Genomic DNA, 17243 nt, shown 5'->3' with positions numbered 1-17243 from the left:
AATTTCTCTTAATGGAGCATGGTATAGTAGGTACTCCTGGATCTCCAAGTTTCTTTGGTATTCCACCCTTAAAAGTATAATTAGCAAGCATGGTGGAAATTTCAGCTTCTGGTATCTTTCTTTTATTCGTAACAATATCTTTCATATACTTAGCATAAGGATTTGTTTTGAGCACATCAGTTAATCACATACGCAAAAAGATAGGTCTAATCATTTCAGCAAAGCGCTCAAAATCCTCATCATCCTTTTTCTTGGATGGTTTCGGAGGAAAATGCATGGGTTTCTGAACCCATGGTTCTCTTTCTTTACCATGTTTCCTAGCAACAAAATCTCTTTTATCATAACGTTGATTCTTTGATTGTGGGTTATCAAGATCAACAGCAGGTTCAACTTCTACATCATTATCATTACTAGGTTGAGCATCATCATGAACATCATCATTAACATTTTCACTAGGTTCATGTTCATTACCAGATTGTGTTTCAGCATCAGACATAGATATATCATTTGGATTCTCAGGTGGTTTAGCAATAGGTTCACTAGAAGTTTGCAAAGTCCTATCATTTTTCTTTTTCTTCCTTTTAGAAGAACTAGGTACATCAATATTATTTCTCTGAGAATCTTGCTCGATTCTCTTAGGGTGGCCTTCATGATACAAAGGTTCCTGAGTCATTCTACCAGTTCTAGTAGCCACTCTAACAGCATAATCATTTTTCTTACTATTCATTTCATCAAACACTTCTTTTTGAGCTTTAAGTACTTGTTCTACTTGAGTGTTAATCATAGAAGCATGTTTGCTAACAAGTTTAAGTTCACCTCTAATATTAGCCATATAATCACCCAAGCATTTAATCATATAAGCATCTTGTTTTAATTGTCTACAAAAATAAGCATTAAAGTCATCTTGCTTAAACATAAAGTTATCAAACTCATCCAAGCACTGACTAGCAATTTTAGTAGGAGGGACTTCAGCTTTATCATATCTATAGAGAGAATTTACCTTTACTACCTGTGTCGGGATATCGGGATCAGGAGGTTCTTCAGTGAATAAAGGATTGAGATCATATACTTCTTCAACAGGCGGTAAATTAAGACCATGTATTTCTTGAATAGGAGGTAAATTCTTAACATCTTCAGCTTTAATACCTTTTTCTTTCATAGATTTCTTTGCCTCTTGCACATCTTCGGGACTGAGAAATAGAACACCTCTCTTCTTCGGAGTTGGTTTAGGAATAGGCTCAGTAATTGGCTCTGGAGCTGGCACAGGAGGTGCCCAATTATTTTCATTTGTCAACATATTATTCAATAGAATTTCAACTTCATCCGGTGTTCTTTCCCTGAAAACAGAACCAGCACAACTATCCAGGAAATCTCTGGAAGCATCGGTTAGTCCATTATAAAAGATATCAAGTATTTCAGGTTTCTTAAGAGGATGATCAGGCAAAGCATTAAGTAACTTGAGAAGCCTCCCCCAAGCTTGTGGGAGACTCTCTTCTTTAATTTGCATGAAGTTGTATATTTCCCTCAAAGCAGCTTGTTTCTTATGAGCAGGGAAATATTTAGTAGAGAAGTAATAAATTATATCCTAGGGACTACGCACACAACCAGAATCAAGAGAACTAAACCATATCTTAGCATCACCCTTTAATGAGAACAGAAATATTTTGAGTATATAAAGAGTAGCGTGATCTCTCATCATTAGTAAACAGGGCAGCTATATCATTTAACTTAGTAAGATGTGCCACAATAGTTTCAGATTCATAGCCATAAAAAGGATCAGATTCAACCAAAATAATTATATCTGGATCAACAGAAAATTCATAATAATCCTTATCAGGAACACAAATAGGTGAAGTAGCAAAAGCAGGGTCGGGTTTCATTCTATCTCTAAGAGATTCTTTACTCCATTTAACTAGCAGCCTCTTAAGTTCGTATCTATCCTGGCAGGCAAAAATAGCTGCAGAAGATTCCGCATCAAAAAGATAACCCTCAGGAATAGCAGGCATATCTTCATCATCACTTTCATCATCGTATTCAGATTCAATAATTTCTCTTTCTCTAGACCTAGAAATTTGCTCATCTAGAAATTCACCAAGGGGCACAGTAGTATCAAGCATAGAAGTAGTTTGATCATAAGTATCATGCATAGCAGAAGTGGCATCATCAATAACATGCGACATATCGGAACGAATAGCAGAAGCAGGTTTAGGTGTCGCTAGTTTACTCATAACAGAAGGTGAATCAAGTGCAGAGCTAGATGGCAGTTCCTTACCTCCCCTCGTAGTTGAGGGATAAATTTTTGTCTTAGCGTCTTTAAAGTTCTTCATAGTGTCCAACAGATATAAATCCCAAGTGACTCAAAGAATAGAGCTATGCTCCCCGGCAACGGCGCCAGAAAAAGGTCTTGATAACCCACAAGTATAGGGGATCACAACAGTTTTCGAGGGTAGAGTATTCACCCAAATTTATTGATTCGACACAAGGGGAGCCAAAGAATATTCTCAAGTATTAGCAGCTGAGTTGTCAATTCAACCACACCTAGAAACTTAGTATCTGCAGCAAAGTGTTTGGTAGCAAAGTAATATGATAGTGGTGGTAACGATAACAAAGGTAAAGACAGCAAAGTAATGTTTTTGGTATTTTTGTAGTGATTGTAACAGTAGCAACGGAAAAGTAAATAAGCGAGAACCAGTATATGGAAAGCTCGTAGGCACCGGATTAGTGATGGACAATTATGTCGGATGCGGTTCGTCATGTAACAGTCATAACATAGGGTGACACAGAACTAGCTCCAATTCATCAATGTAATGTAGGCATGTATTCTGAATATAGTCATACGTGCTTATGGAAAATAACTTGCATGAACTCCTCAAACTATGGTCATCACCGGGAGTGGTCCCGATTATTGTCACTTCGGGGTTGCTCGATCATAACACATAGTAGGTGACTATAGACTTGCAAGATAGGATCAAGAACTCACATATATTCATGAAAACATAATAGGTTCAGATCTGAAATCATGGCACTCGGGCCCTAGTGACAAGCATTAAGCATAGCAAAGTCATAGCAACATCAATCTCAGAACATAGTGGATACTAGGGATCAAACCCTAACAAAGCTAACTCGATTACATGATAAATCTCATCCAACCCATCACCGTCCAGCAAGCCTATGATGGAATTACTCACACACGGCGGTGAGCATCATGAAATTGGTGATGGAGGATGGTTGATGATGACGACGGCGACGAATCCCCCTCTCTGGAGCCCCGAACGGACTCCAGATCAGCCCTCCCGAGAGAGATTAGGGCTTGGTGGCAGCTCCGTATCATTAAACGCGATTATTTCTTCTCTCTGATTTTTTTCTCCCCAAAAGCCAATATATGGAGTTGGAGTTGGCGTCGGAGGGTCTCCAGGGGGCCCACGAGGTAGGGGGGCGCACCCAGGGGGCGCCCCCACCCTCGTGGACAAGGTGTGGGCCCCCTGGTCTTCATCTTTGGCGAGGATTTTTTTATTATTTATTCTAAGATATTCCGTGGAGTTTCAGGTCATTCCGAGAACTTTTGTTTTCTGCACAAAAAACAACATCTTGGCAATTCTGCTAAAAACAGTGTCAGTCCGGGTTAGTTCCATTCAAATCATACAAGTTAGAGTCCAAAACAAGGTCAAAAGTGTTTGGAAAAGTAGATACGACGGAGACGTATCACCTCTCCCTCAAATAGAATTGCAATAGTGATTATCGGTCTAGTAATATAGTCAATTCCTTAGGGACAATTTCACAACTCCTACCACCACTTTTCCACACTCGCTATATTTACTTTATTGCTTCTTTATCTAAACAGCCCCTAGTTTATATTTATGTGCTCTTTATTATCTTGCAAACCCATCCAACAACACCTACAAAGTACTTCTAGTTTGATACTTGTTCTAGGTAAAGCAAACACTAAGCATGCGTAGAGTCGTATCAGTGGCAGATAGGACTTGAGAGAGTATTTCTTTTACCTTTAGCTCCTCGTTGGGCTCGACACTCTTACTTACCGAAAGAGGCTATAATTATCCCCTACACTTGTGGGTTATCAAGACCTTTTTCTGGCACCGTTGCTGGGGAGTCATAGCGTGGGATGAATATTCTCGTGTGTGCTTGTTTGCTTTATCACTAAGTAATTTTTATTTGTTGTTCTAAGTTGTTCTCTATCTTTAGTTATGGATATGGAACATGAAATACCAAAAAAAATTGGTGTACTTGCTACTCATGGAGATGGGGAACCTCCTAAATCCCTCGATGCTCGTTATGTTCAAGATATTATTTACTACTTTGATAATCCTGAGAAAACCCCATTCAATTATGTTATGGGTGACATGTTGGATCAACTTGAATACTTTAGGGATTATCGATTGACACAAAAAGGGAAACTATTATGGGATCAAATTCATATATTACGTTGGTATGCTCGTCAACTATGCTTGATACATGATTATACTTGTTGCTCTAGGATGAAGGTGTTAGGGAACGTAGTAATTTCAAAAAAATTCCTACGCACACGCAAGATCATGGTGATGTGTAGCAACGAGAGGGGAGAGTGTTGTCCACGTACCCTCGTAGACCGTAAGCGGAAGCGTTATGACAACGCGGTTGATGTAGTCGTATGTCTTCACGATCCGACCGATCCAAGCACCGAACGTACGGCACCTCCGAGTTCAGCACACGTTCAGGTCGATGACGATCCCCGGACTCCGATCCAGCAGGGTGTCGGGGATGAGTTCCGTCAGCACGACGACGTGGTGACGATGATGATGTTCTACCGACGCAGGGCTTCGCCTAAGCACCGCAACGATATGACCGAGGTGGAATATGGTGGAGGGGGGCACCGCACACGGCTAAGGAACGAGCACGAAGATCAACTTCTGTGTCTTGGGGTGCCCCCTGCCCCCGTATATAAAGGAGCCAAGGGGGAGGAGGCGGCCGGCCAAGGAGGGCGCGCCAAGGAGGAGTCCTACTCCCACCGGGAGTAGGATTCCCCTCTTTCCAAGTAGTAGGAGTAGGAGTCAAGGAAAGGGGGAAGAGAAGAGAAGGAAGGAGGGGGCGCAGCCCCTCCCCCTAGTCCAATTCGGACTAGGCCTTGGGGGGGCGCCCAACCTCTCCTCTCTCTTTCCCCTAAAGCCCAATAAGGCCCATATACTCCCCGGCGAATTCCCGTAACTCTCCGGTACTCCGAAAAATACCCGAATCACTCGGAACCTTTCCGAACTCCGAATATAGTCGTCCAATATATCGATCTTTACGTCTCGACCATTTCGAGACTCCTCGTCATGTCCCCGATCTCATCCGGGACTCCGAACTCCTTCGGTACATCAAAACTCATAAACTCATAATATAACTGTCATCGAAACCTTAAGCGTGCGGACCCTACGGGTTCGAGAACTATGTAGACATGACCGAGACATGTCTCTGGTCAATAACCAATAGCGGAACCTGGATGCTCATATTGGCTCCCACATATTCTACGAAGATCTTTATCGGTCAAACCGCATAACAAAATACGTTGTTCCCTTTGTCATCGGTAAGTTACTTGCCCAAGATTCGATCGTCGGTATCCAATACCTAGTTCAATCTCGTTACCGGCAAGTCTCTTTACTCGTTATGTAATGCATCATTCCGTAACTAACTCATTAGCTACATTGCTTGCAAGGCTTATAGTGATGTGCATTACCGCGAGGGCCCAGAGATACCTCTCCGACAATCAGAGTGACAAATCCTAATCTTGAAATACGCCAACCCAACATGTACCTTTGGAGACACCTATAGAGCTCCTTTATAATCATCCAGTTACGTTGTGACATTTGGTAGCACACAAAGTGTTCCTCCGGTAAACGGGAGTTGCATAATCTCATAGTCATAGGAACATGTATAAGTCATGAAGAAAGCAATAGCAACATACTAAACGATCAAGTGCTAAGCTAACGGACTGGGTCAAGTCAATCACATCATTCTCCTAATGATGTGATCCCATTAATCAAATGACAACTCATGTCTATGGTTAGGAAACTTAACCATCTTTGATTAACGAGCTAGTCAAGTAGAGGCATACTAGTGACACTATGTTTGTCTATGTATTCACACATGTATTATGTTTCCGGTTAATACAATTCTAGCATGAATAATAAACATTTATCATGATATAAGGAAATAAATAATAACTTTATTATTGCCTCTAGGGCATATTTCCTTCAGTCTCCCACTTGCACTAGAGTCAATAATCTAGTTCACATCATCATGTGATTCAACACCAATATTCACATCTGTATGTAATTAATACCTATAGTTCACATCGTCATGTGATCAACACCCAAAGGGTTTACTAAAGTCAATAATCTAGTTCACATCGCTATGTGATTAACACCCAAAGAGTACTAAGGTATGATCATGTTTTGCTTGTGAGAGAAGTTTAGTCAACAGGTCTGTCACATTCAGAGCCGTATGTATTTTGCAAATATTCTATGTCTATAATGCTCTGCACGGAGCTACTCTAGCTAATTGCTCCCACTTTCAATATGTATCTAGATTCAGACTTAGAGTCATCTAGATCGGTGTAAAAGCTTGCATTGATGTAACTTTTTACAACGAACTCTTTTATCACCTCCATAATCGAGAAACATCTCCTTAGTCCTCACTAAGGATATTCTTGACCGTTGTCCAGTGATCTACTATTAGATCAAAATTGTATTCCTTTGCCAAACACATAGCAAGGTATACAATAGGTCTGGTTCACAGCATAGCATACTTTATAGAACCTATGACTGAGGCATAGGGAATGACTTTTCATTCTCTTTCTATCTTCTGCCGTGGTCGGGCTTTGAGTCTTACTCAATTTCACACCTTGCAGCACAGGCAAGAACTCTTTCTTTGACTGTTCCATTTTGAACTATTTCAAAGTCTTGTCAAGGTATGTACTCATTGAAAATCTTATCAATCGTCTTGATCTATCTCAATAGATCTTGATGCTTAATTTGTAAGCAGCTTCACTGAGGTCTTTCTTTGAAAAACTCCTTTTAAACACTCCTTTATGCTTTGCAGAATAATTCTACATTATTTCCGATCAACAATATTTCATTCACATATACTTATCAGAAATGTTGTAGTGCTCCCACTCACTTTCTTGTAAATACATGCCTTTCCAAAAGTCTGTATAAAACCATATGCTTTGATCAACTCATCAAAGCGTATATTCCAACTCCGAGATGCTTGCACGAGTCCATTGATGGATCGCTGGAGCTTGCACATTTTGTTAGCACCTTTAGGATTAGCAAAACCTTCTGGTTGCATCATATACAACTCTTCTTTAAAAAATCCATTAAGGAATGCAGTTTTGACATCCATTTGCCAGATTTCATAAAATGTGGCAATTGCTAACATGATTCAGACAGACTTACGCATCGATACGAGTGAGAAAATCTCATCGTATTCAACACCTTGAACTTGTCGAAAACCTTTCGCAACAGGTCGAGCTTAGTAGATAGTAACACTACTATCAGTGTCCGTCTTCCTCTTGAAGATCCATTTATTTTCTATGGCTTGCCGATCATCGGTGAAGACAACCGAAGTCCACACTTTGTTCTCATACATGGATCCCATCTCAGATTTCATGGCCTCAAGCCATTTTGCAGAATCTGGGCTCATCATTGCTTCCTCATAGTTCGTAGGTTCATCATGGTCTAGTAACATGACCAGAACAGGATTACCGTATCACTCTGGTCCGGATCTTGCTCTGGAAGACCTACGAGGTTCGGTAGCAACTTGATCTGAAGTTTCATGATCATCATCATTAACTTCCTCACTAATTGGTGTAGGAATCACTAGAACTGACTTCTGTGATGAACAACTTCCCAATTTGGGAGAAGGTACAATTACCTCATCAAGTTCTACTTTCCTCCCACTCACTTCTTTCGAGAGAAACTCCTTCTCTAGAAAGGATCCATCTTAGCAACGAATAACTTGCCTTCGGATCTATGATAGAAGGTGTACCCAATAGTTTCCTTTGGGTATTCTATGAAGACACACTTCTCTGATTTGGGTTCGAGCTTATCAGGTTGAAAAACTTTTTCATATAAGCATCGCAACTCCAAACTTTAAGAAACGACAACTTAGGTTTACTGCTAAACCATAGTTCATACGGTGTCATCTTAACGGATTTAGATGGTGCCCTATTAAACGTGAATGCAGTTGTCTCTAATGCATAACCCCAAAACAATAGTGGTAAACCGATAAGAGACATCATAGATCGCACCATATCTAGTAAAGTACGATTAATACATTCGGACACACCATTACATTATGGTGTTCCAGGTGGCATGAGTTGCGAAACTATTTCACATTGTTTCAAATGAAGACCAAACTCGTAACTGAAATATTCGTCTCCACGATCAGATCATAGAAACTTTATTTTCTTGTTACGATGATTTTTCCACTTCACTCTGAAATTCTTTGAACTTTTCAACTATTTCAGACTTATGTTTGATCAAGTAGATATATCCACATATGCTCAAATCATCTGTGAAGGTCATAAAAGAACGATACACGCCGCGAGCCTTAACACTCATCGGATCGCATACATCAGTATGTATTATTTCCAATAAGTTAGTAGCTCATTCCATTGTTCCGGAGAATGGAGTTTTAGTCATCTTGCCCAAAAGGCATGGTTCGCAAGCATCAAATGATTCATAACCAAGTGATTCCGAAAATCCATCTTTATGGAGTTTCTTCATGCGCTTTACACCGATATGACCCAAACGGCAGTGCCACAAATAAGTTGCACTATCATTATTAACTTTGCATCTTTTGGCATCAATATTATGAATATGTGTATCACTACGATCGAGATCCAACAAACTATTTTCATTGGGTGTATGACCATTTGAAGGTTTTATTCATGTAAACAGAACAACAATTATTCTCTGATTTTAAATGAATAACCGTATTGCAATAAACATGATCAAATCATATTCACGCTCAACGCAAACGCCAAATAACATTTATTTAGGTTTAACACTAATCCCAAAAGTATAGGGAGTGTGCGATGATGATCATATCAATCTTGGAACTACTTCCAACACTCATCGTCACTTCACCCTCAACTAGTCTCTATTTATTCTGTAACTCCTGTTTCGAGTCACTAATTTTTAGCAACCGAACAAGTATCAAATACTCAGGGGCTACTATAAACACTAGTAAGGTACACATCAATAATCTGTATATCAAATATACCCTTGTTCACTCTGCCATCCTTCTTATCCACCAAATATTCAGGGTATTACAGTGACCATTTCCTTTCCAGTGTAAGCACTCAGTTTCAGGTTTTGGTTCATCTTTGGGCTTCTTCGTGGGAGTGACAACTTGCTTGTCATTCTACTTGAAGTTCCCTTTCTTTCCCTTTGCCCTTTACTTGAAACTAGTCATCTTGTCAACCATCAACACTTGATGCTCTTTCTTGATTTCTACCCTCATCAATTTCAACATCACGAAGAGCTCGGGAATCGTTTTCGTCATCCCTTGCATACTGTAATTCATCACAAAGTTCTACTAACTTGGTGATGGTGACTAGAGAACTCTGTCAATCACTATCTTATCTAGAAGATTAACTCCCACTTGATTCAAGCGATTGTAGTACCCAGACAATCTGAGCACATGCTCACTAGTTGAGCGATTCTCCTCCATCTTTTAGCCATAGAACTTGTTGGAGATTTCATATCTCTCAACTCGGGTATTTGCTTGAAATATTAACTTCAACTCCTGGAACATCTCATATGGTCCATGACGTTCAAACATCTTTGAAGTCCCGATTCTAAGCCGTTAAGCATGGTGCACTAAACTATCAAGTAGTCATCATATTGAGCTAGCAAAACGTTCATAACGTCTGCATCTGCTCCTGCAATAGGTCTGTCACCTAGCGGTGCATTAAGGACATAATTCTTCTGTGCAGCAATGAGGATAAACCTCAGATCACGGTTCCAATCCGCATCATTGCTACTAACATCTTTCAATACAATTTTCACTAGGAACATATCAAAATAAACATATGAAAGCAACAACGCAAGCTATTGATCTACAACATAATTTGCAAAATACTACCAGGACTAAGTTCATGATAAATTAAAGTTCAATTAATCATATTACTTAAGAACTCCACTTAGATAGACATCCCTCTAATCCTCTAAGTGATTACGTGATCCATATCAACTACACCATGTCCGATCATCACGTGAGATGGAGTAGTTTCAACGGTGAACATCAATATATTGATCATATCTACTATATGATTCATGCTAGAACTTTCGGTCTCCGTGTTCCGAGGCCATATCTGTTATATGCTAGGCTCGTCAAGTTTAACCTGAGTATTCCGCGTGTGCAACTGTTTTGCACCCGTTGTATTTGAACGTAGAGCCTATCACACCCGATCATCACGTGGTGTCTCATCACGAAGAACTTTCGCAACGGTGCATACTCAGGGAGAACACTTTTACTATGATAATTTAGTGAGGGATCATCTTATAATGCTATCGTCAAACAAAGCAAGATAAGATGCATAAAAGATAAACATCACATGCAATCAATATAAGTGATATGATATGGCCATCATCATCTTGTGCTTGTGATCTCCATCTTCGAAGCACCGTCATGATCACCATCGTCACCGGCGCGACACCTTGATCTCCATCGTAGCATCGTTGTAGTCTCGCCAATCTTATGCTTCTACGACTATCACTACCACTTAGTGATAAAGTAAAGCATTACAGGGCGATTGCATTTCATACAATAAAGCGACAACCATATGGCTCCTGCCAGTTGCCGATAACTCTGTTACAAAACATGATCATCTCATACAATAAAATTTAGCATCATGTCTTGACCATATCACATCACAACATGCCTTGCAAAAACAAGTTAGATGTCCTCTACTTTGTTGTTGCAAGTTTTACGTGGTTGCTACGGGCTTAGCAAGAGCCGTTCTTACCTACGCATCAAAACCAAAACGATAGTTTGTCAAGTTGGTGATGTTTTAACCTTCGCAAGGACCGGGTGTAGCCACACTCGGTTCAACTAAAGCTGGAGAAACTGACACCCGCCAGCCACCTGTGTGCAAAGCACGTCGGTAGAACCAGTCTCGCGTAAGCGTACGCGTAATGTTGGTCCGGGCCGCTTCATCCAACAATACCGCCGAACCAAAGTATGGCATGCTGGTAAGCAGTATGACTTATATCGCCCACAACTCACTTGTGTTCTACTCGTGCATATGACATCTACGCATAAAACCTGGCTCTGATACCACTGTTAGGGAACATAGTAATTTCAAAAAAAATCCTACGCACACGTAAGATCATGGTGATGTATAGCAACGAGAGGGGAGAGTGTTGTCCATGTACCCTCATAGACCGTAAGCGGAAGCGTTATGACAATGCGGTTGATGTAGTCGTATGTCTTCATGATCCGACCGATCCAAGCACCGAACGTACGGCACCTCCGAGTTCAGCACACGTTCAGCTCGATGACGATCCCCGGACTCCGATCCAGCAGGGTGTCGGGGATGAGTTCCGTCAGCATGACGACGTGGTGATGACGATGATGTTCTACCGACGCAGGGCTTCGCCTAAGCACCGCAACGATATGACCGAGGTGGAATATGGTGGAGGTGGGCACCGCACACGGCTAAGGAACGATCACGAAGATCAACTTCTGTGTCTTGGGGTGCCCCCTGCCCCCGTATATAAAGGAGCCAAGGGGGAGGAGGCGGCCGGCCAAGGAGGGCGCGCCAAGGAGGAGTCCTACTCCCACCGGGAGTAGGATTTCCCCCTTTCCAAGTAGTAGGAGTAGGAGTCAAGGAAAGGGGGAAGAGAAGAGAAGGAAGGAGGGGGCACAACCCCTCCCCCTAGTCCAATTCGGACTAGGCCTTGGGGGGGGGCGCCCAACCTCTCCTCTCTCTTTCCCCTAAAGCCCAATAAGGCCCATATACTCCCCGGCGAATTCCCGTAACTCTCCGGTACTCCGAAAAATACCCGAATCACTCGGAACCTTTCCGAACTCCGAATATAGTCGTCCAATATATCGATCTTTACGTCTCGACCATTTCGAGACTCCTCGTCATGTCCCCGGTCTCATCCGGGACTCCGAAATCCTTCGGTACATCAAAACTCATAAACTCATAATATAACTGTCATCGAAACCTTAAGCGTGCGGACCCTACATGTTCGAGAACTATGTAGACATGACCGAGACATGTCTCCGGTCAATAACCAATAGCGGAACCTAGATGCTCATATTGGCTCCCACATATTCTATGAAGATCTTTATCGGTCAGACCGCATAACAAAATACGTTGTTCCCTTTGTCATCGGTATGTTACTTGCCCGAGATTCGATCGTCGGTATCCAATACCTAGTTCAATCTCGTTACCGGCAAGTCTCTTTACTTGTTACGTAATGCATCATTCCGTAACTAACTCATTAGCTATATTGCTCGCAAGGCTTATAGTGATGTGCATTACCGAGAGGGCCCAGAGATACCTCTCCGACAATCGGAGTGACAAATCCTAATCTCTAAATACGCCAACCCAACATGTACCTTTGGAGACACCTGTAGAGCTCCTTTATAATCACCCAGTTACGTTGTGATGTTCGGTAGCACACAAAGTGTTCCTCCGGTAAACGGGAGTTGCATAATCTCATAGTCATAGGAACATGTATAAGTCATGAAGAAAGCAATAGGAACATACTAAACGATCAAGTGCTAAGCTAACGGACTGGGTCAAGTCAATCACATCATTATCCTAATGATGTGATCCTGTTAATTAAATGACAACTCATGTCTATGGTTAGGAAACTTAACCATCTTTGATTAACGAGCTAGTCAAGTAGAGGCATACTAGTGATACTATGTTTGTCTATGTATTCACACATGTATTATGTTTCCGGTTAATACAATTCTAGCATTAATAATAAACATTTATCATGATATAAGGAAATAAATAATAACTTTATTATTGCCTCTAGGGCATATTTCCTTCAGAAGGCTCCACACCTTCCCCTTTTCATGCAAATTCAATGATAATAAAACCTTGGCTTCTTATGCTAATGGTGTATATGATTACTATGATGTGGAACAAATAGAAGAATTTGTTGCTTTTATGGGTGCTTATGAGATTGAATCTATGTTTAAAGAGTTTGATGATTTTGATGATTCAGTTTATAGACCTGAAAATTTTGCTATACTTAGATATTGCTATAAAAATTATGAATACAATTACAATATTGATGCATTTATTGAGAAAGTCTCCCTGTCCAAGAAGAGACTAATATTTTGCAGGAGTCTATGGAAGAAGAAATTGATGAAACTGTGAGCTCATTGGATGAAAAAAATGATGAGGAGAGTGAAGAACAAAAGGAGGAAGAGCGGATTAGCTACCCGTGCCCACCTTCTAATGAGAGTAACTCTTCAACTCATACATTGTTTAATTCCCCTTCGTGCTTACCGAAGGATGATTGCTATGATGATTGCTATGGTCCCATTGATTCTCTTAAAATATCCCTTTTTGATGATGCTTTCTATGCTTGTGGCAAAGATGCCAATACAAATTATGCTTATGGAGATGAACTTGCTATAGTTCCTTATGTTAAACATGAAATTGTTGCTATTGCACCCACGCATGATAGTTCCATTATCTTTTTGAATTCTCCCGACTACACTATATCGGAGAAGTTTGTGCTTATTAAGGATTATATTGATGGGTTTCCTTTTACCATTGCACATGATAATTTTGATGAATGTGATATGCATGTGCTTGCTGATCCTACTTGCAATTATTATGAGCGAGGAACTATATCTCCACCTCTCTATGTTACCAATATGATAAAGTTGCAAGAAACTGCTTATACTATGCACTCACCTTTACTTGGTGTGCATGAATTGTTCTCTTGTGACATGCCGATGCATAGGAAGAGAGTTAGACTTTGTTGTTGCATGATATATGTTACTTTGTGCTCACTACTAAATTACAAATCATTGTTAATTAAAATTGGCTTTGATATACCTTGGGATCCGGGTGGATCCATTACTTGAGCACTATATGCCTAGCTTAATGGCTTTAAAGAAAGCACTGCCAGGGAGACAACCTGGAAGTTTTAGAGAGTCATTTATTTCTGTTGAGTGCTTTTATATAGTTTAAAAAGAAAAATAAAATAAAGAGGGGAACCTAAAACTTTTCAAAAAGGAAAGTGAAAGTGAGAGAGACAAGCATTGTTGAAGTGGGAGAGCTCCTTGAACTTTGTTCATGCTCACGGAAACTTTGTGAATCTTAATTACAGAAACTTTTCAACAAAAATAATTATCCCCTTGTACAATTCCATTGTATTATAAAAATAATGTGCCAAGGTTTGCCTTTAGGATGTTTACAATGCTTGTTGGTTTGTATGGTGCAGGACAGAAACTGTGGCTGTAGTGCACGATTTTACATTTTTAACTGGAACGTCAAGTGGTTCTGATTCCTTTTGTACTGTATTTATGTACAAATTTTTCATTTTTCCTAATTTTGTTAGAATTTTCGGGGTACCAGAAGTATGGTGAATGTTCAGATTGCTACAGACTGTTCTGTTTTTGATAGATTCTGTTTTTGATGCATAGTTTGCTTGTTTTGATGAATCTATCAATTTCTATCAGTGGATTAAGCCATGAAAAAGTTATGTTACAGTAGAAACAATGAAAAAACAAAATATGAATCGGTTTACAATAGTACCTAGATTAGTGATTTGCTTTATTATACTAACGGATCTTACCGAGTTTTCTGTTGAAGTTTTGTGTGGATGAAGTGTTTGATCGAGGAGGTCTCGATATGAGAAAAGGAAGAGAGGCAAGAGCTCAAGCTTGGGGATGCCCGAGGCACACCAAGTAACTATTCAAGGAGACTCAAGCGTCTAAGCTTGGGGATGCCCCGGAAGGCATTCCCTCTTTCTTCAACAAGTATCGGTATGTTTTCGTATCCGTTTCGTTCATACGATATGTGCAAGTCTTGGAGCGTCTTTTGCATTTAGTTTTCAATTTTATTTTATGCACCATGCTGGTACGAGATAGTCCTTGGTTAATTTATAGAATTCTCATTTCACTTCACTTAAATCTTTTGAGTATGGCTTTATAGAATGCTTCATGTGCTTCACTTATATCATTTGAAGTCTGGATTGCCTGTTTCTCTTCACATAGAAAACCGCCATTTGTAGAATGCTCTTTTGCTTCACTTATATTTGTTAGAGCGTGGGCATATATTTTTTAGAAATAATTAAACTCTCTTGCTTCACTTATATCAATTTAGAGAGATGACATGAATTGGTCATTCACATGGTTAGTCATAAAATCCTACATAAACTTGTGGATCATTGAATATGATATGTTTGATTCCTTGCAATAGTTTTGCGATATAGTGATGATAATATGTGGGAGGTACTAGTAGATGGTTGTTTTTAGTAAGGATGTTGGTGTTAAGGTTTGTGATTCCCGAAGCATGCATGTATGGTCTATAAACTATGTAACCAAATTGGCGCACATTGTATTTTGATTGTTTATCTTTGCGTGAAGGTCGGGGGCGCGCGATGGTTAACTCCTACCAACCTCCCCCCTGGGAGTATGCGTGTAGTACTTTGTTTCAAGGGCTAATAAACTTTTGCAATAAGTATGTGAGTTCTTTATGACTAATGTTGAGTCCATGGATTATACGCACTCTCACCCTTCCATCATTGCTAGCCTCTTCGGTACCGTGCATTGCCCTTTCTCACCTCGAGAGTTGGTGCAAACTTCGCCGGTGCATCCAAACCCCGTGATATGATACGCTCTATCACACATAAGCCTCCTTATATCTTCCTCAAAACAGCCACCATACCTACCTATAATGGCATTTCCATAGCCATTCCGAGATATAATGACATGCAACTTCCATCATCATCATATACATGACTTGAGCATTCATTGTCATATTGCCTTGCACGGTCGTAAGATAGCTAGCATGATGTTTTCATGGCTTGTCCATTTTTTGATGTCATTGCTACACTAGATCATTGCACATCCCGGTACACCACCGGAAGCATTCATATAGAGTCATATCTTTGTTCTAGTATCGAGTTGTAATATTGAGTTGTAAGTAAATAAAAGTGTGATGATCATCATTATAGAGCATTGCCCCATGAAAAAAAGAAAAAGAAAAAAAAAGAAAAAAAGAGAGGCCAAAGAAGCCTAAATAAAAAAAGGGGGCCAAAGAAGCCCACCCAAAAAAAGAAAAAAAAAGAAAAAAGAAGAAGAAAAGAAAAGGGGCAATGTTACTATCCTTTTTCCACACTTGTGCTTCAAATTGGCACCATGTTCTTCATATAGAGAGTCTCCTATATTGTCACCTTCATATACTAGTGGGAATTTTCATTATAGAACTTGGCTTGTATATTCCAACAATGGGCTTCCTCAAATGCCCTAGGTCTTCATGAGCAAGCAAGTTGGATGCACACCCACTTAGTTTTTAGTTTGAGCTTTCATACACTTATAGATCTTAGTGCATCCATTGCATGGCAATCCCTACTCCTCGCATTGACATCAATTGATGGGCATCTCCATATCCCGTTGATTAGCCGCGTCGATGTGAGACTTTCTTCCTTTTTGTCTTCTCCACATAACCTCCACCATCATATTCTATTCCACCCATAGTGCTATATCCATGGCTCACACTCATGTATTGCGTGAAGGTTGAAAAAGTTTGAGAATACTAAAGTATGAAACAATTGCTTGACTGACACCGGGATAGGCATGAGGGGTACCTTGTGTTAAGAAAAGGGACCATACAAGACTATATGATTTTGTAGGGATAACGTTCTGGAAGCATTGATATTTTGAAAGACATGACTGTTTGTTGGGATGCCCTAAGTATTATTGTTTTTGTGTCAAATGATAGACTATTGCTTTGAATCACTCGTGTCTTAATATTCATGCCATTATTAGACATATGATCAAGATTATGCTAGGTAGCATTCCACATCAAAAATTATCTTATTTATCATTTACCTACTCAAGGACGAGCAGGAATTAAGCTTGGGGATGCTGATACACATCCGTCATATCTATAATTTTTGATTGTTCCTTGCCAATATTATTCAACTTTCTATACTTTTGGCAACTTTTTATACTATTTTTGGGACTAACATATTGATCCAGTGCCCAGTGCCAGT

Source organism: Triticum aestivum, chromosome 3B (assembly GCF_018294505.1).
Source record: "Triticum aestivum cultivar Chinese Spring chromosome 3B, IWGSC CS RefSeq v2.1, whole genome shotgun sequence".
In the NCBI taxonomy this organism is placed as follows: domain Eukaryota; kingdom Viridiplantae; phylum Streptophyta; class Magnoliopsida; order Poales; family Poaceae; genus Triticum; species Triticum aestivum.
Note: the sequence above shows the minus strand (reverse complement) of the source record.